The sequence below is a fragment of the Danio rerio genome, chromosome 5 (assembly GCF_052040795.2).
Source record: "Danio rerio strain M-AB ecotype USA chromosome 5, GRCz13ab, whole genome shotgun sequence".
NCBI classification, from domain to species: Eukaryota; Metazoa; Chordata; class Actinopteri; order Cypriniformes; family Danionidae; genus Danio; species Danio rerio.
In genome coordinates this window covers 15,621,926-15,643,410 of record NC_141025.1, presented here as the reverse complement: position 1 = coordinate 15,643,410, position 21,485 = coordinate 15,621,926, and the positions used below count along the sequence as shown (strand labels likewise).

Sequence of the window (21,485 nt, the reverse complement as noted above, 5' to 3'; positions counted from 1 at the left end):
AGAAAAGAAAAAGAAAATTAAAAGGGGGGCTGATTTCAACTGTGTATGTGTGTGTATATATATATATATATATATATATATATATATATATATATATATATATATATATATACATACATTCAGAATTTGGATAAAACATCTGAAGCACTTAAATTTGTTATTTATAAAAATAATGATTTATAAATCTAAGTCTCATGATACCATGCTGAAATCAATTGAATATTAAGTTCAGTTAATGTTTCATAAAAGCATTTTGTAAATTTCCCACTGTAAATATAGAAATCTTACCATTCTATGAGTTGCTAAGAACTTAATTTAGACAACTTTAAAGTGGTTTTGTCTACATTTCGATTTTTTTTTGAGCACCCAGAGTCCAGATTGTAAATTAGTTTATATTTCAGACAAATATTGTCCGTTGCTAACAATCATGCATCGATGCAAAGCTTATTTACCCAGCTTTTATGTGATATATAAATCTCAATTTCAAAAATCTGACACTTATGAGTGGTTTTGTGGCCCAGGGTTGCATATTACAAATCTCCTATATTAGAGCATGCACTCGATAATTTGCTATTTCAGAAGAACATCAGTTATTTGATTTTGGAGCATGCAATGAATTTGCAGCCCATCCATCTAGAATACTTGATGTTGATTGCAGCATTCTGCAGTCAAATATTGTTGAATAATGACTATTATTAATACAGTATAATTAACCGTTGTCCCTGGCAACCGCTGATTTATGCCACTGTTTACTCTGATAGTCCTGTGCGCTCTCTCTTTGTTCTCACATAATATTCTCACCTTGAATCAATATTTCATGTCCTGTTATTTACTGTGTAAGTAGCCATTGTAATAAGTGGGATAATGTACAGTCAAATGGCCATTACCGCAAAAGAAACACTTCAGGATGATATAAGATCTACTTCTCTGTGGCTGTAAATTATCTCTTGCTCATACACCTACTGTGTCAGTTGATTCATTTAGGTTTTTCCTCACTAGTAGTGGACCGTTCTGTAAAAGAACACACAGAAGCATTAGCAATCTTGTAGAATTAAGGTAACTGCATCACTTCTACCAGACTATTTCATTATCTCAATAGTAAATAGCATACATATAGCATAGCTTAAGCCAAACAAATCCCAAATCTTACATTTTATATGGAATATCAGCAATGTATTCATCATTTTTAGTTTTTCACAAAACCACATGGTTCTTCAGATGTAGCCCTGATTGAGTGACTTTAGTTCCAACTCTGAACCATGTCAAAGACCACAATTTTCAAGGTTTCCTAGATCCTGTTTTTTCTGGATCTCTGCTGTGGCCAAGGTCCCATCAGCACAAGGATACCCTTCAGAAAACTGATACCATTGAGTATGCATAAAGGTTTAATGATCCACAACAAACAGTGAAGGCTTTAACCCTTATTTGCTGTTGGGGATGTTTTCATCCACTCTGGGGGGATTTTGAGTCTTAATTTGGTCACAACTTTTTCTGTTTCAGCTAGCAAAATTATTTTTGCTGAAAAATCTTATAGACGCGTATATTTAGAAAATGCTTTGAATAAAAAAAAAAAAACTCAAAGATACAATTAAATTTACTACCCTTTTGTTATGTTCGAGATGAAAACATCCATTGAATTATACTGCTGTAATAATGCATCAGATAAATATTTTTTTTTTAATTTATCTGTTAATCAACCTTAGTCCTGGTCAAAGCTACTAAATTTACTATAACTCTTTAATCTCCAAATTCATAAATGATGTCACTGATTTGGTGAAAAAAACACAAAATGACATATTTTCTATATAAAAATAGTTGTGGACTTTTTCTTGGACATGTCATTGCCTTTGAATTGTTTTTTTATTGATTTTCTTTGATTGATGAAAACCATGACACCGTATAATCATGTATTTTTGATTGTTGGTAGTCGGGAAGAGGTCAATTTTCTAATTTTTACTGTTGATCATCAGTTGGCAGCATTAACCATTTAGATAGGCCTGTGCCTATCTGAAAGCTTAGTTTCTGGATTTTATATGGAGTTTAACAGCAATTTGTGTGAGAGCGTGACCTTTGCGCGCTTACCTTGATGTGTCAGAGAAAATCAAAATATGCATCAGAATGAAACTGTGTATTTATGCACCATCAAATGCGGCTCTAATGCAAACCAATGGGGCAAAAACAGCCACCAACAGTAAATCAGGGAAAAAAAATGAAAATCTAACAATACATCAAAGCCAATGTTGTTATTAAGCTTTCACATGTCCAACAATTTGATGGATTAAAAACAAATTAGTTCACAATTACTTTTTATATTGAAGATACGTCATTTTGTGTGTTTTATTTTTTTTTCTTCACCAAATCAGTCACATCATTTGTGAACTTGGCAATTAAAGAGTTCAAATCCAGTAATTTTCTAAGCAATTTAGTAGGTTTGATTAAGGCTGGTGGTGATTAACAGATTCATGCAAAAAAAAAAAAAAAAAAGGATGTTTGGATGTTTTCATCCCGAACTTAACAAAATGGTAGTAAATTTGAACAGTGCACAAGGGTTAGTGATATAAGTTAATATTTAATCACTATTCTTTTGCTAGAAATAGTACCAACTGTGAACATGTTGTGCAAAAAAAAATGTACATTTACATACAAATTCACTGCCCACCAGCTCTCAAAGCATCATGTTTTAGAATGCAAAGGATCAAGTATATCATAGGTCCCATTTAAACCTGTTATTAAAAACAAGACTAAAACGTTCTGAGCTTGTCCACTTTTGATCATTTATACCTCTTTTCCACTAGAGCTTATTTCCTAATTAGTCCTTTGTCTTTCGACACTTAAAGCACCGGCTCAGAAACAGAAAAAGCAGTTGTTACAGTAGGTAGCAGCAAAACATTGCTGGGCTAGAAGTAATGCTGCACTGTGGACAATAAGAAATTGGGACTTTTTCTACTTCCTAAATGTAAATAACATTTAGAATGCTGTGATAAGTCAGACATTCTACCTTTGACCTCAGAACCCAGACTTTAGTGAGACGTGTCATACACTTTACAAATTGGTGGCTAGTTCTGCTAAAGCATGGAGCTACCTTATGTGAAACATCTAAATAAACTTCCAAGTATGTTTACAGCACAAAATGAGTGGGAACCATACTATTAAAGGCTAATTCTGTGATTATATATGCTTTAGAGTGCAATATACATTCAAAGTACACTGAGCATTTTCTATTGCTTTTAGATATAATTGGTACAATAATATGAAATGTTATGAATTATATTCATATCACAGTGACAATGCAACTGTGTAGTTATCTGGAATGCTTTGAAGTCAGAAATGGGACATATGAAAGCAGTTGTTGAATGCATATGAACGCCACCGCAAAGTTGTTACTATTGAGTGGGAAACCCAAAAATATTCTTTAACCTCACCTTAAAGACGACTCTCATATGAAGAATGAAGTCACATGCATTGCTCAGGTGTAATTTTTTTTCACAGACAGTGTGTAAAAATCTTGATGGTTATGCGGGTTTTGTCTATCCAAACTGATCTTTATTTTGTATTTTCTATTGGATTGTGATTGGTTGGGCCATTCTACAGCTTTATTTTCTTTCTCTGAAAGCATTTGAGAGTTTCTTTGGCTTTGTTTTAGATTATTGTTGTTCTGGATTGTTCATCCTGGTTTCCTCTTCATCATCCTGCTAATATACTGTAGATGTTGGACTGAAGCAGCTAATATTCATTTACAATAATTAAGTGCAGAGGGTTGCTGAAAAACTACTGAGAGATTTCAGCTGCTGTCTGAGCTTTCCCTGCCTGTCTACACCTCCCCTTCTTCAAATGTTCAGCACTTTTTTTATTGGTGGTTTTCATTTTCACTGTGGCGACCCCAGATTAATAAAGCCACTGATCTGAAAAGAAAATGAATGAATGAATTATCAAAAGTAGGTACAAGGCGATCTTTAGTTGACATGATTTGAATGCACCTAACCCTCCACTTTTTTGGATGCTGAAGTTATTAAGATTAATTGTAATGCATTGTTGATGGCACATTTGTTTTTTGTTTTTTTAGATTTTTTATCTTGTGTTTTGTTGGGAAAATATGAGACATATTCTCATATTTCATAGTGCTGAGCAATGCACACCACTGAGTCTGCTCTTTTAAGAGTTTTTAATGATATTCTTTTATCATGTGATTCAGGTGACTGTGTGGTTCTTATCCTATTAGATTTAACAGCTGCATTTGGCACTGTTGATCATGACATTTTACTTTCACGCTTGGAACATTGGGTTGGCATTAAAGGTGCAGCTTTGGAATGGTTCAGGTCTTATTTGGAAGGCCGAACCTTCTCTGTGCGGTTGGGTGATTGTGAGTCCTCCTGTGCTCCACTAGCTTATGGAGTTCCACAGGGTTCTATTCTGGGCCCTTTATTGTTCTCTCTATATCGGCTTCCACTTAGTTCGATTCTCAGGAGACACAGCATCATCTTTCACTGTTATGCCGATGACTGTCAGATTTATGTTCCCTTAAAAGAACAGATGACCTTCCGCTAAATGCACTGGACTCATGTTTAAAGGACATTAAGTATTGGATGGCACTGAATTTTCTCCATTTTAATGATTCTAAGACCGAATTGATGGTGTTTGGCCCCAGTTCCAACGTCACTCATTCTGTACAAATAAATAATCTCGAAACTTTTTGTAAGCCATAGATTGTGAACTTGGGTTTTAAAATGGATCCTAAACTAAAGCTTGAAAGCCAGATTCGGTCTGTTGTTCGATCTAGCTTCTTTCACTTACGACAACTGGCCAAAATTAAGCACGTTTTATCGCACAAGCACCTTGAAACAGTAATCCATGCTTTTATAACCTCCCGTTTGGACTACTGTAATGCCCTTTATTTTGGGGTCTCGACTGCAACTGGTTCAGAATGCAGCTGCACATCTTTTAACTGGCACACGCAAATACGAGCACATCACCCCAATTTTATCTTCTCTTCACTGGCTGTCCGTGCACTTCAGGATCCATTTGAAGGTACTTTTATTTGTTTTTAAGTGTCTAAATGGTGCTGCACCCCTTTACCTCTCTGAGCTTCTCTGTCCCTACACACCTTATCGTTCGCTCAGGTCAGCCAACCAGCTCCTCCTGGGTGTGCCCAGGACCAGTCGAAAGCTCAGAAGGGATCGGGCTTTTGCTGTGGCTGCACCAAAATTGTGGAATGAGCTGCCGTTGTACATTAGACAAGCCTCTTCCATCACTGTTTTTAAATCCCTTCTTAAAACCCACCTGTTCAATTTGGCTTTTAGCACAGCTTGAGATCTTGACATTTTATGTTTATTTATTTGTATTTTAAAGTTTGTTTTACTCTTTGTTGTCAGCACTTTGGTCAACTGTGTTGTTTTAAAGTGCGTTATAAATAAATTGAATTAAAATTGAATTGAATATTCCACAAAAAAACAAAAAACAACATTGCTCAAAAACTGAACACACACACACACACACACACACACACACACACACACACACACACACAAAGATTCATTTAATTTACTATTTTAAAGGTAAGTGGTTGCTATGGTGTTCGGAGTGGTTGCTAGGCGGTTGACAAGGCATTACTAGGATGTTATGACTCGTTGTTTAGGCTAAGGTGTTCTGAGTGGTTGCTAAGGTATTGCTAGGTGGTTGCTAGGGTATTCTGAGTGGTGCTATGCAGTTGCTAGTGTGTTGAATAGTTGCTAAGGCATTGCTAGGGTGTTTCATGTGGTTGCTAACATGTTGCTAGATGGTTGCTAGGGTGTTCTGAGTGTTTTATAAGCCATTGCTAGGTGGTTGGTAGGTTGTTGCTTGGTTGTTTTAGTTTCTAAGCTGTTGCTATGTTGTTCTGAGTGGTTACTAAGGCGTTACTTGGCAGTTGCTTGGTGTCCTAGGTGGTTGCTATGGCGTTGATAGGTAATTGCTAAGGTGTTCTGAGTGATTGCTAGGCGGCTGCTAGGGTGTTCAAAGTGGTTGCTAAGGCATTGTTAGGCAGTTGCTAGGGTGTTCTAGGTGGTTACTGAAGTGTTGCCAGTCAGTTGATGAGGTGTTCTGAGGGCATGCTAAGGCAATGCTAGGTTGTTGATAGGGTGTTCTAGGTGGTTGCTATGTGGTTGCTAAAATGTTGCTAGATTGTTGCTAGGGTGTTCTGAGTGTTTGATAAGCCATTGCTAGGTGGTTGGTAGGTTGTTGCTAGGGTGTTTTAGGTTGTTTCTAAGCTGTTGCTATGTTGTTCTGAGTGATTACTAAGGCGTTATTGGGCAGTTGCTTGAGTGTTCTAGGTGGTTGCTATGGCGTTGATAGGTAATTGCTAAGGTGTTCTGAGTGATTCCTAGGCGGCTGCTAGGGTGTTCAAAGTGGTTGCTAAGGCATTGCTAGGCAGTTGCTAGGGTGTTCTAGGTGGTTACTGAAGTGTTGCCAGGCAGTTGATAAGGTGTTCTGAGGGCATGCTAAGGCAATGCTAGGTAGTTGATAGGGTGTTCTAGGTGGTTGTTAAGGTGGTTGCTAAGGTGTTCTGAGTGGTTGCTATGTGGTTGCTAAGATGTTGCTAGATGGTTGCTAGGGTGTTCTGAGTGTTTGATAAGCCATTGCTAGGTGGTTGGTAGGTTGTTGCTAGGGTGTTTTAGGTTGTTTCTAAGCTGTTGCTATGTTGTTCTGAGTGGTTACTAAGGTGTTACTGGGCAGTTGCTTGAGTATTCTAGGTGGTTGCTATGGCGTTGATAGGTAATTGCTAAGGTGTTCTGAGTGATTGCTAGGCTGCTGCTAGGGTGTTCAAAGTGGTTGCTAAGGCATTGCTAGGCAGTTGCTAGGGTGTTCTAGGTGGTTACTGAAGTGTTGCTAGACAGTTGATAAGGTGTTCTGAGGGCATGCTAAGGCAACGCTAAGTAGTTGCTAGGGTGTTCTAGGTGGTTGTTAAGGTGGTTGCTAAGGTGTTCTGAGTGGTTGCTAGGCTGTTGCTAAGGTCTTTTGAGTGATTGCTATGCAGATGCTAACATAAATTGGCATAGTTCTAGTATGAATTAGCATTATGTTAGCATGTTTCTAGCATAATTTAGCATGTTGTTACCATGGTTTAATATGGATTACCATGTTACTAGCATGTTTCTAGTATAAACTAGCATGTTGTTAGCATGAATTTAGTAAACTAACATGTTGCTAGTATGATTAGTATGCTTGTTAGTATGTTTGTAGTATGTTTCAGTATATTGCTAGTATGGATTGCTATGCTGTTAGTATGTCCAATGTAGTCAATGGCAGTTTTTTTTTTGCAATGGAATTCAATGTGAGAGTATGCTAGGGTTGCTAGTCTGCCGTAAGTGCTTGCTAGGGTGTGGCTAGTAAGTTGAAAGGTCATCAGTGATTGGCAGATTGGTAGGCTGAGTGAAATGACCTCAGACTTAAGTCTGTATGACAGTCTACCTCAAGGTTATAAGGTCACAAAGTTTGGTTCAATCTTAAGTCAATGGGACTCTTCCGAATTTTCCTGGTCAGTTTTTGGAAAACCATAAGTTGGATCAGTTGGAAAAAATATAGCAACCCGAGTCAGAATAGTTTGGAGGTTAGGAATAAGTTTGGTTTTTATAGCTTGAACGGTTAAGGGGGAGATGTGTAAATAAATTAGTCTCAGAAGAAGAAGGCGAAGAATATTAAGTTTATATAGTATAACAGTATGCTGACTGTCTTAAGCCATCATAAGTATTCAAAGCGGTGTTATATCAATACACAGGTTATGACTAAAATCATAAGTGTCATCCACATTCTGATCATATCCTTGCTTTCAGCTCACCGATAACCCACGTAACATGGATTTGTTCACTCAGTCGTGTTCATGCGAGTGATGTAGAGCATGACGAAACAAGATGAGTAAAGGTCTTGACAAAATTCAACATCTGGTCACAAGAGCTGCATTTGAACACACAGATTTCAAGTGGAAACAGGGCAGTAGGCAGTGAAGGATACATACATGTTGCCTTCAAAAACTCGATTATGTGAAAGAATCTCAGAAATACAAGTGTTGAGTTTGCCTTTCTGCTGTAGGCTGCTATCGGACACAGAAACTAAAAGTCTGTGGCTGCATCCGAAAGCTGAACAAATGTTGTCTCTGCAGGCAGCATATGGAATTAGGAAGCCAACAAGGCACGTCCGAATCTGATGATCGTGTCACGTCTAGTCTTTTCAGATTTCTCTATTGAGTTCTACAAAGGAAACAGAAATCTGCATGTTTCCTTTGTTGGACATGATAGCCTGAATGAAAGAAATGACATCTGTAAGTTGTGTTTGACTGTATAATTGCAGATTGATGCTCATCTTTTTAACATCTGACACAATTTTGAGCACAAAAGCAATATTTGGATAAATCAAATATCCGCTTGGTTATAATCAAAGCTCTTAGTTTTGTTTAGATCAATATACTGTTATGCTGCCTCAGAAGACTAATAGAGATATGATAGGCTCAAGGAAAGAAACGATGGCTGAAAATTTCGATTGATACACAGTTTTGCATATAAATGTCCTGGATTTTTTTCTACATTTGACTGTTTTTCCTGTTTGAAATTTGTATTGTGGTCTGTGAATATACACTTGGTCATCAAAGCCTTTTTTGTTGTTGATCAGTAGAGCGTTATGCTGCCTCAGAAGCCTGTCAGAAATCTGTTTCGGCAGACCGTCCAAACCCAAACACTGACCAAAAAAGTCTTCTGCTTAAAGAGCAGAGGGCAAAATACTTTCGGATGTGTTCAATCGAACTCCAGGGCCTAAATAAAGGCTAGCGTGTGCTTTGGGTTCTACACTGTGGCCCCTATTGACCCTTTGTGGTCTATGATCCAACAGTTCATGCAGTGTATCTCAAACACTTAAAGCCAATAAAATTTTCAAGTGTGAGGTTTTATTTTATTATTTTTTTTCTTTGACCTGACATACCCTCTTGGGTTTGCTCTATGGGGCTTGTACTTTGCTTAAATGGACTATTGGATGGACTATTGAAAATGTATCACTACAAATGACTGCAAGTTACATCATTTATCATTTGTTTCCTGCAGTATCTTTCTCGAGTTTATGTCCTTTTTGCTACAAGGACGTGAGATGTGTTGTTTTTTTTTTTTAGCTTGGCATATTTATTTTCTTTTACCTTTTTCAGCAATAACCTAAAGTGATACCAAATGAGTGCCATTTTTGTCACATTGCATTGCGCACACAGCTCTACAGCCAAACAAGAAATTAATCAAATGTGTTCCTATCATATGTCAGCTCTCTCACAAAGCACTTTTGATAGTATTATTGTTAAACGGTCAACCATTCATTATGTAATTTGATTGGTGAACACATGAACACCTTCACAAAGTTATTATTATTGAGGGGAAAACCCTAAAATTGTCTTTAACCTCCCCTTAAAGACGACTCTCGTGTGGGGAATGAAGTGGCATGCATTGCTCGGGTGTGATTTTTATTTTATTTTTTTTCACAGAAATCAACAGAGTGTAAAAATCTTGATGATTCTGTGAGTGTCGTTTATCCAAACTGATCTTTGTTTTGTATTTTCTATTTGATTCGATGGGTTGGCTGGGTCATTCTACAGCTTGATTTTCTTTCTCTGAAAGCATTTGAGAATGCTTGGCTGTGTTTTGGATCATTGTCTTGCTGAAATGTCCACTCTGGTTTCATCTTCATCATCCTGATAATGTAGATGTGAGACTAAAGCAGCTAATATTAATGTTCACCGACAAAAGGCAGACGGTTGCTGAATAACTACTGTGAGATTTCAGCTGCTGTCTGAGCTTTCACTGCCTTTCTACACATCCCTTTCTTTATGTGTTCAATACTTTGACCCCAGCATGGCATTTTGCTTATGCTTTTTCAAAATTAATAGTGTATGATACTTATTCTTGATACTTAAAATTATTCTTTGTCTGAAAGAATTTAGGCTTAAAAATCAACTAATACTGATATTAATTAATTAATTTATTTTCTGTAGACAAAAAAACCCCTAAACAAAGTATAGAAAAAATAGCTTAAGGGTGCTAATAATATTAATGTTAAAAAAAAAAAAACTAAACAAAAACTGCTTTCATTGTAGCCAAAATACAACAAATAAGACTTTCTCCAGAAGAAAAAATATTATTTGAAATATTGTGAAAAAAATATCTGCTCTGTTAAATCATTTTGGGAATATACAGGAGGGCTAATAATTTTGACATCAACTGTACAGGATAATTTTAGGCTGTATCCACATGTACACAGGTATTTTTATAAAGTAAGATGTACTGTGTTGTGTAAAGTGCACTGTAAGATGCATGGTAAGGGCATTCTAAACCAAAAGGTGAAGATAATGACACTTGAATTAAGTATGTGCAGGAGTAAATTGCATAAAAATGAATGCAAACATGAGAACAGAGATGGATTACCATCCTGCGGGCAAATGGCACCAAATATGTGATGCGTTTGCTGCGGATGTGTGTAATTTTGCCTCATTTGCATCTAATCCATTTGGTGTGAATCTAGCCATGTTAGCCAATCAGAATGGAGAAAGTAGCATGCACTCTGATGTCATGTGGCTGGAGTTTTCTGAAAGTTCTTTCATCTCTATGGTTGGGTAAAGTCTAGATAGGATACAGCTGCAGATTTGCACATCAATAAAGCATCTTTTTGTACCATTGTATAACAATAATTAATGTTTTTAACAGTACTGTGATGGTTTAGTTTAGGATTGGGGTTGACGTTAATAAATTACAATGAATGGAAAATGTAATAAATAATAAAAAGAATTCTTGTTAAATTTTGGCTGCAACCTTATTTGATCTTGCAACAATCTTATGCTTGGTCATTGTGCTCATATGCTCAACAGAAAGGACTGCGATTGGCTCTAAAACTTTCAGCGCTATTCACGAATGAGTGACGCGGACTCTAAAGAATGCATATTATGTAGCCAGAGGTACGTATTATTGCATTTCATTTTTTTAAACGAACACTACAGGGTGGTGTGACACCATTCCTTTTCTCGCTTACCATCTGACCCCTTCCCTCTGTCAAAGAGGTTAGAATGACCAAGAGGCGACACTCTAGTGTAATTTGGGAAAAAGCCACTAGAGGGCCCGGCTGCCATTTTGGAATGAAAACTCCAATAGAACAACAGCATATTATAAGTTTGTAAAATAAACTATTAAAAGTGCTGATGATTGTAATAATAAGTGTTGTATTGTCGTCTTTCAGGTTGTTTCTCAGTTTTATTGCGCTTTTTAAATAAATAAATAAAAAACAAAGTAGCTGCTTGCCATCGCGACAGTAATTAGATCCAATGGACAGCCGATCGATTTCATTCCACAATGGTGGAATCCAGGGCTGTTGCTGGGCGCTGCTGTTGCAATGGAACGTTCTATTGAGTGTCGCCTCTTGGTCATTCTAAGCTCTTTCCCTCTGTATAGACTGCTTTCCCGCTGTAACCAGTTTGTCCTGATAGCTCGACTTGAGTTGCAGAGAGGAGCTGACCACGGCGACAGGGTTCGAGTCCAGTGAAGAACGGTTCCAGAAGGCAGGTAAGACAAAAACAGAATCTAAAAAAGAAAATCAAGTAAATAACTGGGTGAATATGTGGTAAAAATCATGAGGAGAGCCATGATGGGTAAGGGCAGATGGATGGAATTTGGCTAGGACACCAGGGTTACACCCCTACTCTTTAGGAGAAGAGTCACAACATCGGTTTTACTCATCCAAAAGACAACCTTCACCATACTGGGGCATTAGAACTCACACAGTCCACAGGTTGAGTGCCCCCTGCTGGCTTTACTAACACCACTTCCAACAGCAACCTAGTTAACCCATGTGGTCTCCCATCCGGGTACTGACCAGGCTCAGCCCTGCTTAGCTTCAATGATTAACCTTGGGCTGCAGAGTGATATGGCTGTGTATATATCAATAACCTTGATGTATTCCTCCTTTATGTAGATACGGAATGCTTATTAAGTGTTCTCTGTCATCCTAAGGCCACCGGGCGGTTGTGACCCCGCTTTAGAGCTTCAATATGCCGTAGTTACATCTGCTTTTTATTCAAAGTATGTTGTTGTGCAGTGAAGTAGTCTTTCATGGGCATATCTTGACCATATTTAAACAACTGCATATCTTAAGTAACTCTGCGCTTAAAAGGCCGCCGTTTCAGAATAGCTTCCTCAACAGCGTGCTTGAGCAGGTCACCTGTTCCAGCGCTGTAGCGTGTGTGCTGAGTCCAACAGAAATAACTGGAGTACACAGACGGATGAGCCGCTCTCTGCACATAAGCCCCTGCACAAAGCAAATTAATCTCTTCTCCTCCTGCAGTTCTGCCATAAACCTTCCTCTCTCCGCACTTATTTAGCCGCACGCTGACAAAATATTTGCTTCACAAACCTGTAAATTACAGCGTTAGACAGCAACAGTGCCATATGCTGTCATTAAGAATTGTGCCGTGACACTGCGAACAGAAAAATGGATGTATTTTATAATTTACATGGAAAAACCTTTGAATAGCCTCGGGAGTCATACAAAACACTGATTTTTTTTTTCTTCAATAGAAAGCAACTGTTCTACTGAAATGGAGATTTTTAACTTCTCTCTGTCCCTGGAAATAATGCTCATACCCTCATGTTTTATGTAGCAGTATTATTCATAAAAAGTGTTTATTGTGTGTGTGTGTGTGTCTGTGTGTGTGTCTGTGTGTGTGTGCGTGTTTTCCAAAAGCTGAAGATGTGTATTTGGCAGCAGAGAGACTTTTGTGATAAGATTTTCCACAGTGAGCATACGGGTCTAAATGTGCTGGATAATTCTGTTGGTTACAGACAGCAAGCTGAAAAGAGCTGTATGGATTTGGAGCTTTGGGCTTTAAACACAACATCAACACACTATACCATCACTGACACACTCAGATAAGCACAGGGTTGTGTGTGCGTGTCTGTGTGTGAACTTGTTTTGCTTTATATATGAAGGCCAGTCATATTTTTTTTCTCTAAAAAAAATACTGTTAAAGCTCTTAGAGGAACGGTTTGTATGGCATGCTGTCAATTGCAACAGATGATCATTTCCATTTATACCTCAATTAAAAAAACAATAAAAAATAATTACAGAAATAAGAGGTTTTTTTTTTTTTTATGATATTGTAGCACTTTCCTCTTAGTACAAGAACTTATTGAATGAAGTGTTTTATATACATAAATAATATGGAATGCCATTCAGGAAAATTTGACAATATGGAAGGGATTGAAGCTTGAATATATGGAATGAAAATCTGAATAAATGGATTGAAGTCCGAACGTATGGATTTAATTTTGAATACAGTGGATGGATGGATGGATGGATGGATGGATGGATGGATAGATTTATATATATATATATATATATACTTTTATACTTTTATATATAGACTTTTGTCTTCACCTCGTCCGCAACACGCTATACAAATCTCTTAATATATATATATATATATATATATATATATTAAGAGATTTGTATAGCGTGTTGCGGACGAGGTGAAGACAAAAGTTATCCATGTCTACTGAGAAATTATTAATGAAATTATACAAAAAGGTCAAACACAGGGGAAAAACTCAGGTTCAAAACAGGCATCCAAAATCATGATCAAAATAGGCATAGTCAAACACATAACAGCAATCCAAAAACAAGTATTAAATAATCAGAAAACAAACAAAACTAAGACAAAGATCTGGGACACGACAATACAATCAAAGACTTCCTAACGATTTAAGTGTGCAGGGTATATTTATAGTCCAAACAATCCTAGAAAACGGGTTATAGCTGTGATTGTGTAATCAGTGAAAGTGGAAGCCAATGTGTGTGTGTATAGCGGAATTGGGATTTGTAGTTCGTTAACATTCTGTAGTATATTTTTTGCTTCTCTTTTTTTTTTCTAAAGATTTTTCCTCTTTTTTTTTTCTTTTTAAATTTGTATTTAATTATTTTATATTTATTCATTGGGATAAACCCCTTGAGATGTACTATCTCATTTTCAAGGGGGTCCCACAATTAATCACAATCACATAATAACAACACAAGAAGACAAAACATAACTTACACAACATCCAAAAAACATGACATAACATTAAAAAAATTAAAAAGTAAAAGAATAATAATAACAAAAAAAATTAATTTAATATAATTAGTTAATATTTAGTTAATTTAGTTAATATTTTACATATAAATTTGGGTGGACTAGTTTTAGTTTTTTAGTTAGTTTGGCTTAAATACTGACTTATTCATAATATTGTATAGCTTCCTATTAAACATATGAATTTAAAAGATAGATTTGTGAGGGGTACCACACAATATATAAAAAATGGGTCAAAACAAGCAAACTATAACTTTTTGTTCAACAAAATATTCTTAAACAATTGACATTTAAAAAACATATTCTCATGTACCTACATAAACCTATGTACAGCAGTCTATCCAGGCTAAGGGTCCCAGATCACCAGTTAACTATATATAAATGGAGAGATTATTTTATATTTTTGAAAGGAGATGTGGCACCAAACCCCACCCCTAAAACCAACTGTTATTAGGGGACAAGCAGATCTTACTAAATTGTACAAATGAGATTATACGAATTCATACGAATCAGCCTCTTAATCAAAAAGTTACAAATTGTGAGATTGTGTTGGTAAAATCGCCAGGAATACATTTTACAGTATTACTGTCAACATTAAAAAGTGCACTGTACATTTTACAGAATAACTTGAGACCAAAATTGTCAATTACGGTATTTATTTATTTATTTTTTTTTGTGTGTGTTTGGTAGTATTTACTTTTCACTTGAATATTGTTTACTGTTTTTCTTATATTTTTGTTTATTGAAATATTATTAATATTAAAATAATACTAATTTAATTTATATTTACTTATGGTAATAGCATATTATGTGGTCGTGCAAAGGAAAAGCATTTATTTGTTTTCTTAAGTAGATTTTAAAATATTAATTTTATTTTTGATGGTTTTTTTTCAAGAAATACAATTTAGTTATTTTTTTGCTACTAAATTACTTAAATATGATTATTAAGGCAAAGTATTTTTAGTGGCTTTAAACAATTTTCCATCATAACTTCAGTTTAATTAACTAAAATAAAGGAAGAAAAAGCATAATAATTGCAAAAATATTATCTTTTTGGAAATATAAATTCTCAGATGAACAAAAATAGAATTAAATGCATTTATGTATATGCTGTAACTAAATTGTATACAGGTCTTATTTTAATTATTGCAAAAATAAATGTCATATTGAATCTGAAAAACGTATTATAATCACTTGTACAGGTGGTGTTTGTGCGCACGATTGTCTGTGTGATGCAAATCTATTCAAGATGGATTTTGAAGTTTCCCTAATATGATAATCTATGTAGTGTTCTGCTTGTATCTTCTGTTACCGTATGGATCCGTATGGTTAACAAAAAGAAATACAGACTGATATGGAAAGTTGCATCTTCAGGCCTGTCTTGTTCCCAGCATATGTTCACTCACTGTGACTTTGTTTACCGTATGTGTATTCAGCATACAGGTGTTCAATGTCACGTCGTCTTGCTGTAAAGTGTTTGTGTGGGTGTCTGTGCCCAGCTGCACTAATTTGTTCCAGCTTTGGCTTGATGTGAATTAGGATGATTGGCAATAAACACAGTTGCCAAGTCTGCAGTTTTACTGCAAAATTGTGCTGCATTTAAACTGTCACTATGGCTTTAATTTCCCCCCTCTGATATCTGATCAAATGGATACTATTTCTTTATGATGTTAGCTCAGGGTGATTGCAATACAGCAGATTTACTGGTGAACTAGTGAGCAACCTACACTATAAAACAAATGCTGCCTTAATTTTTTAGTTGATTCAAATGAACTTTTCTAGTCATCTTAACTTACATCCTACACAGGCTCATTGTGGATACATACCCCTGTCTACATTTCTGGTGAGCATGAATTATGTAGCCAGAGGTAAGTCTGACTGTTTCGTCTTTAAAACGAACGGCGCGGTATGACGCCACTGACAGTTTCTGCTCCTCTTAGTGCTGCCAGTTGCTTACCTCCATATGGACAGCTTTTCTACGACTTGGGACGTAGAGTCGGAGTTGTCCGCGACAACAGGGTTTGAGTATGACGAAGAATGGTTCCAGAAACCAGATAAACAAAAATAAATAAATAAATAATAATAATAACAATAAATTAATAAATAGGCAACAGGGTGAAAATGTGGTGAAATCATGTAGCCGCGACAGCTTTTCTTTTTCTAGATTGCTTTAAAAAAACACTATCAGTTGGGTTTAGTTAAGGGGTAAGTGGGTGGGTGGGTTGGTCAGTCAGTCAGTCGATAGCAAGCTGGCCTGGTATGCTGAAGTGTGTATTGTGCCCTCTATTGGATTTTACACAAGAAGAGTGCGCGCAAGAGAAATTTGAGATCATAAAGCATACACAACAAATTTGCGAAAAGAAAAACTGCGAGCAGACATGCCTCCGGCTATGTATTTCGCTGTCTACAAGAAATGTAGACCTAGGATTGTATCCGCAATGAGCCTGAGTTGCTTATATCAGTCAAACTGACTAAAAATAATAAACTAATTAAACTTTGCATAACTTAAATAAATGTAGTTAGAACCTGATTAACTTATTAAAATAAAGTAACATATAAAAAAATTAGGTAAAGTAACATAAAAACATTTGTAGTCATGACTTTTTGTTGTGTAATTTTTCATAGTGTGCAAATTCCACATTTTAAAGCATCAAACACAATGAAAAAATAAACATTGAACCAACTCGTAATTTGTTACAGCTATTTTCTTTTTCTAAAAGTATACTTTAACTTATAATTTAAGTTTTTAGATAAAATAATTTAAACTAAAATTTACTTTAATCTAAATGAAAAATATTTATTTTGGTCAACAAAACAATTACATTCACAAAAAGAATTAATACTGTTTAATTTAGAGACACTAAATATATGCTTTTCTTTCAGAAATTAGAAAGATAGAAAACCTTCTCTATTCTTTTTAAACCTTAAATCAAAGTATAATATTTATTATTATTATTAGCAGTATTATTTATTATATGCATATTTATATTTGTTTTAATAAAAAGTTTAGATTTGTCCTCCTGTCAGGTTTTGGAGACGTATGCATCACCATATAGGGCATAAGAATAGGACGTGTGTTTATACAGTAGATTGATATAGCTTTATTATATTATCTTTATTATTTTTATAACATTACTATTGTTAATTTATTTGATTGCTGGGAATTAGAACAGAATTTAGAAATTGTTTTGAAACTACTCTTTGCGTTTAACAAACAAAATCAAATATGTAGGCTAAATGTGGGTTCACACTGAAAGCGGTGAGAGCGTCCAAGGTCTAAGCGTCAAAATTCGCTACACTGATCTCGTATTTAAAGGGGCCATTGCAGCATATCAGTTATATTCCTGCATAAAACATGCTTTCTAGCGTGAAAATGTTGCACACTTATCAAATTTATTTAACAATGGAAGATCAAGCTGCATGTGGTGTGGCTTTGCTCCACTTAATTATCCAATGTGTCCATATAGCTTTTGGTGAATGTACGATAATGGTCTTCAGTGGAGTGTGTACAACACTGTTTCCTTATCCGCAAATGTAAAGGGGTTAAGTAAAAAGTAAAAAGAAAAGAGAAAGTAAAGAGGCTGAATAGAGGAGGCTCATTCTTTATTTTCACACTTCACATGGTGTGTTTAACTGTTTTCTCACTAGTGAAGTGTTCAGTTTTCCCACTTACAAAGTCCGCCAAGTAAGTAGCAAATGTAATATGGAATGATGCAATTGACTTTTAAAGGGAATGAGAAATGGGAATTTAATGCATATTATGCTCAAAATACACCCATAACTCATTAATTGAAAAAGCACAACCCTGTTAGACCATGCACTGGGGCACAGACCGTATTTTTACATCCCTAACATATAAAGTTGATTTGGACATGCCCTTAAAGCTTTTTTGCTGTGCGTTTTAGACTTTGTGCTTAGATTGTTAAAATAAAGAACCAAATGACATTTTTTTGAGTCTACACTGAAAAAAATGCTGAGTTCCACATAATTCCTTCATATTGTCCCAACACAAATCGATTAAGTTAACTTAATTGTTTTTACAAAATTAAGTAGAATGAACATAAAATAATTAAACCCCCCCCCCCCCCCCAAAAAAAAAAAAAAGATTTGTGTTGATTCAGCTTATTTTACATAAATAGTTTGAACAATCAGCAAAAATAATAGTTTGACTTTAAGACACTTTATGAATTCTTAAAATATTCTAAAAAAATCCTCCTTGTTTTATTCTTAGGCACCACCTCAAGTTTCATTGATCACAGGGCAATTCCAGAATGTATTTTCAATCCATAGTCTACTGAAACATATTGATCAAAAGCATATTGATTAAAATGTATTTATCTTTAATGCTTTTTAAATTTTGCATAGATGATACATATATAGTGTTCCAAGGTAGTTATTAAAAAGCTTACATAACTGCTAAGATGCTGCTTTATTAGAGGAATGTTTTATATAAGGCAGCAAAGAAGTGAACTTGGTTTTGAAAGGGAGCTTCTGTTTATTGTGTCAGCAGAAATATGGCAATTAAGGCTAATAGCTCTACAGCTAAAAGCAGCAGGGTGCTGTATGTATTTATATTTTCCAAATAACCCCCTATTTCCCCATGCATTACATGTTGTTACTTTGTAAATAACGCACTAGATGATTTTTTTGTGATGATGTTGACTTTGTTTGAATAGTTATTTTTGAAAGGAAGTGCGCTACTATTCAAGTTTATGGTCAGTAAGATTTTATTAAAATTTTTTTTAAAGAAATAAAAATTGTGTTCCGTAAGCATGCAGGATACATACAATTGATGAATAATGACAATAAAGACATTAATGTTGTTGTAAGTTTTCTTATGTTTGTTCTCTTGTATTCATTAAAAGATCCAGATTTTCTTTATATAATAATAATAAGAAGAAGAATAATAATAATAAGAAGAAGAAGACCACAAATGGAAATTTTTTTAATTAAAATTAAAATAAAAATAGGCCACTCAGTGGCACAGTAGGTAGTCCTGTCGCCTCACAGCAACAAGGTCTCTGGTTCGAGCCCTGGCTGGATCAGTTGGCGTTTCTGTGTGAAGTTTGCATATACTCCCTGCTTGTGGGATTTCTCCAGGTGCTCCGGTTCCCCCCACAGTTCAAAGACATGCGGTACAGATGAATTGGGTAGGCTAAATTGTCAGAGTGTGAATGAGTGTGTGGATGTTTCCCAGAGATGGGTTGCGGCTGGAAGGGCACCCGCTGCGTAAAACGTGCTGGATAAGTTGGCGGTTTGTTCCGCTGAGGCGAACCCGGATTAATAAAGGGATTAACCTGAAAAGAAAATGATTAAATTAAATTAAATTATTAAATTAAATTAAATTAAATTTTGTTGTGTTGAGTTAAGTTCCATTATGCTACATTGTGTTGTTACTTTACCTTACATTACGTTGTGTTGCGTTGCGTTGTGTTGAGTTGAGTTGAATTGAGTGGTGTTGACTTGAGCTATACTACGTTAGGTTACATTATGTTTTACTAAGTTGAGATGTTACGTTGCACCGCATTGTGTTGTGTTAAGTTGAGTTAAGCTATGCTAGGTTATGTTGAGTTGTGCTATATTACGTTGCATTACGTTTTATTGATTTAAAGTTTGAGTTCAATTAAGTTATGCAACGTTATAATTCACTGAGTTGTGTTGAGTTATCTTATGTTACGATGTATTGTGTTGCGTTGTGTTGTGTTGAGTTATGATACACTTTATGTTGAGTTGAGTTACGCTACGTTACGTTACATTCTGTTTCTGTTACATTGTTACAGTTGTGTTGAGTTACGTTAGGTTACATTAAGATATGTTAGGTTACATTACATTATGTTACGTTGCGTTGAGTTGTGTTGAGTTGTGTTGACTTAAATTGGTTACGTTACATTACATTTCATTTAATGTTTTGTTGAGTTCAGTTATGTTAGGTTACGTCACATTACGTTACGTTATGTTATGTTTTGTTATGTTGTTATGTTATGTTACATTGAGTTGTTTTGAGTTCAATTGTTAAATTATATTAAGTTCAAATAAATTAAATTTAACTTTAAAAATGTAAGTTGTTATTTAATGTCATTTAATGTTATGTAATGTTTTTTGAATTAATAGTAATAACATTTTAATAACATTTTATTTTTCATAGTTAATTTTTTTTTCGTTTTAGTCTTTTATATTAAATAAACCCTTATTAAATGTAGACTTGATTTGCAAGAGAAATATTACTCAAACCATTAAAAAAGCCTTACCTGCTTACTTAAAGTGACTTTATCCTGCCAGTTGCATGGTAGTAATTAAAACTCACTTTGGCTGCCACTGCATCAAAGAAAAATATCCTTCTGAGCTTTGTGCAAATGGCTCTATTGATTAAGGTGCTAGTTAACTTTATCACTTTAGTTTTAGAACAGGCTCGGCCTCCCTCTCCTCCTCTGACAGATGCTTTTAAGGATGGCTTTGTTACATAAATCTGGCAGTCCTGGCGATAAAACCCCTCAGTCTCTCTTTCTCTGTACCAGCACAAAACCAGCTGCGGGCTAACTCTCCCCTTCCCGTCCCTTCCCGGTATATCATGGATAGCGAAGCCTCTCTCTCTTTTTGAAGTGCAGCCGCGGTCATGGTGGTGATTAGCATTACAGGGTTTATGCTGCTTTCATAACCACCTGCTTCTCCCTCCAGCAGACGCGGTGGACCAGACAGCTTTTTAAAATCATCTCGAAGAGTGTGCAGAAAAGTTTTTTTTTTCCCACACATCCTCACTCAGATCTCAGAGCCTCGTTCTGCAGGTCTTCTGAGGTGACCGCGTCTCGGTGTCACTAAAGTTTGCGATGTTGCATCAGTCAAAAACTCTGAAGTACAACATCTCTCTATCTTCACCCAGGCAACGAGTTGCCAGAAGGCATTCCCACTATTGCAGTATCAGGGCTTTCAGTGTGTGCATTATGCTAAATACTGATCAAATTGTTGCATCACCAACGGTTGCTGTCACTCATGTCGTCAGAAAGTGCTTTGTTGCTGGAAATCAGTAGCTATGATTACATCCAATTATTTCTTTTTTTTTTCCATTTCAAAGTGATGCTTATTAAAATGTTAAATAGAAATGCCAAGATGTGCATATGTTATTTAAATGTGCATTAAAAACTAAGTAGAAAAAACTGTTATCGGAAAAGAAAAATTGCACTTAAACTACACTTAAACTTACTCAAATTTTTACTAACTACTTACTTGAAATGAGTTGAAACAACACAATTCTTAAAATTTTTAGGAACAACTTAACTTTGTTTTAATATTCAATCCACTTTTCAATCCACAAATTTGTAAAATTGATCAAGTTGTTGTGTGGAACCCGGCATTTTTATAGTGTACGATGGAAATACTT

The 21,485-nt window shown here is 35.5% G+C and overlaps 1 protein-coding gene across 10 annotated transcripts in view; it reads left to right on the top strand.

Annotated features, from left to right (window-relative positions):
- Positions 1 to 21,485, top strand: part of sema4c (sema domain, immunoglobulin domain (Ig), transmembrane domain (TM) and short cytoplasmic domain, (semaphorin) 4C) — a 665,691-nt gene that overhangs the window by 398,151 nt on the left and 246,055 nt on the right. For 5 of the 10 annotated variants that reach the window (XM_087252265.1, XM_087252264.1, XM_087252270.1 and 2 more), the window contains 2 exons: positions 10,865 to 10,951; positions 11,442 to 11,552. The gene's annotated coding sequence lies outside the window, so the exon portion shown is untranslated. The remainder of the gene's footprint in view (positions 1 to 10,864; positions 10,952 to 11,441; positions 11,553 to 21,485) is intronic. The other 5 variants (XM_087252268.1, XM_087252267.1, XM_087252273.1 and 2 more) reach the window with 2 other exon arrangements.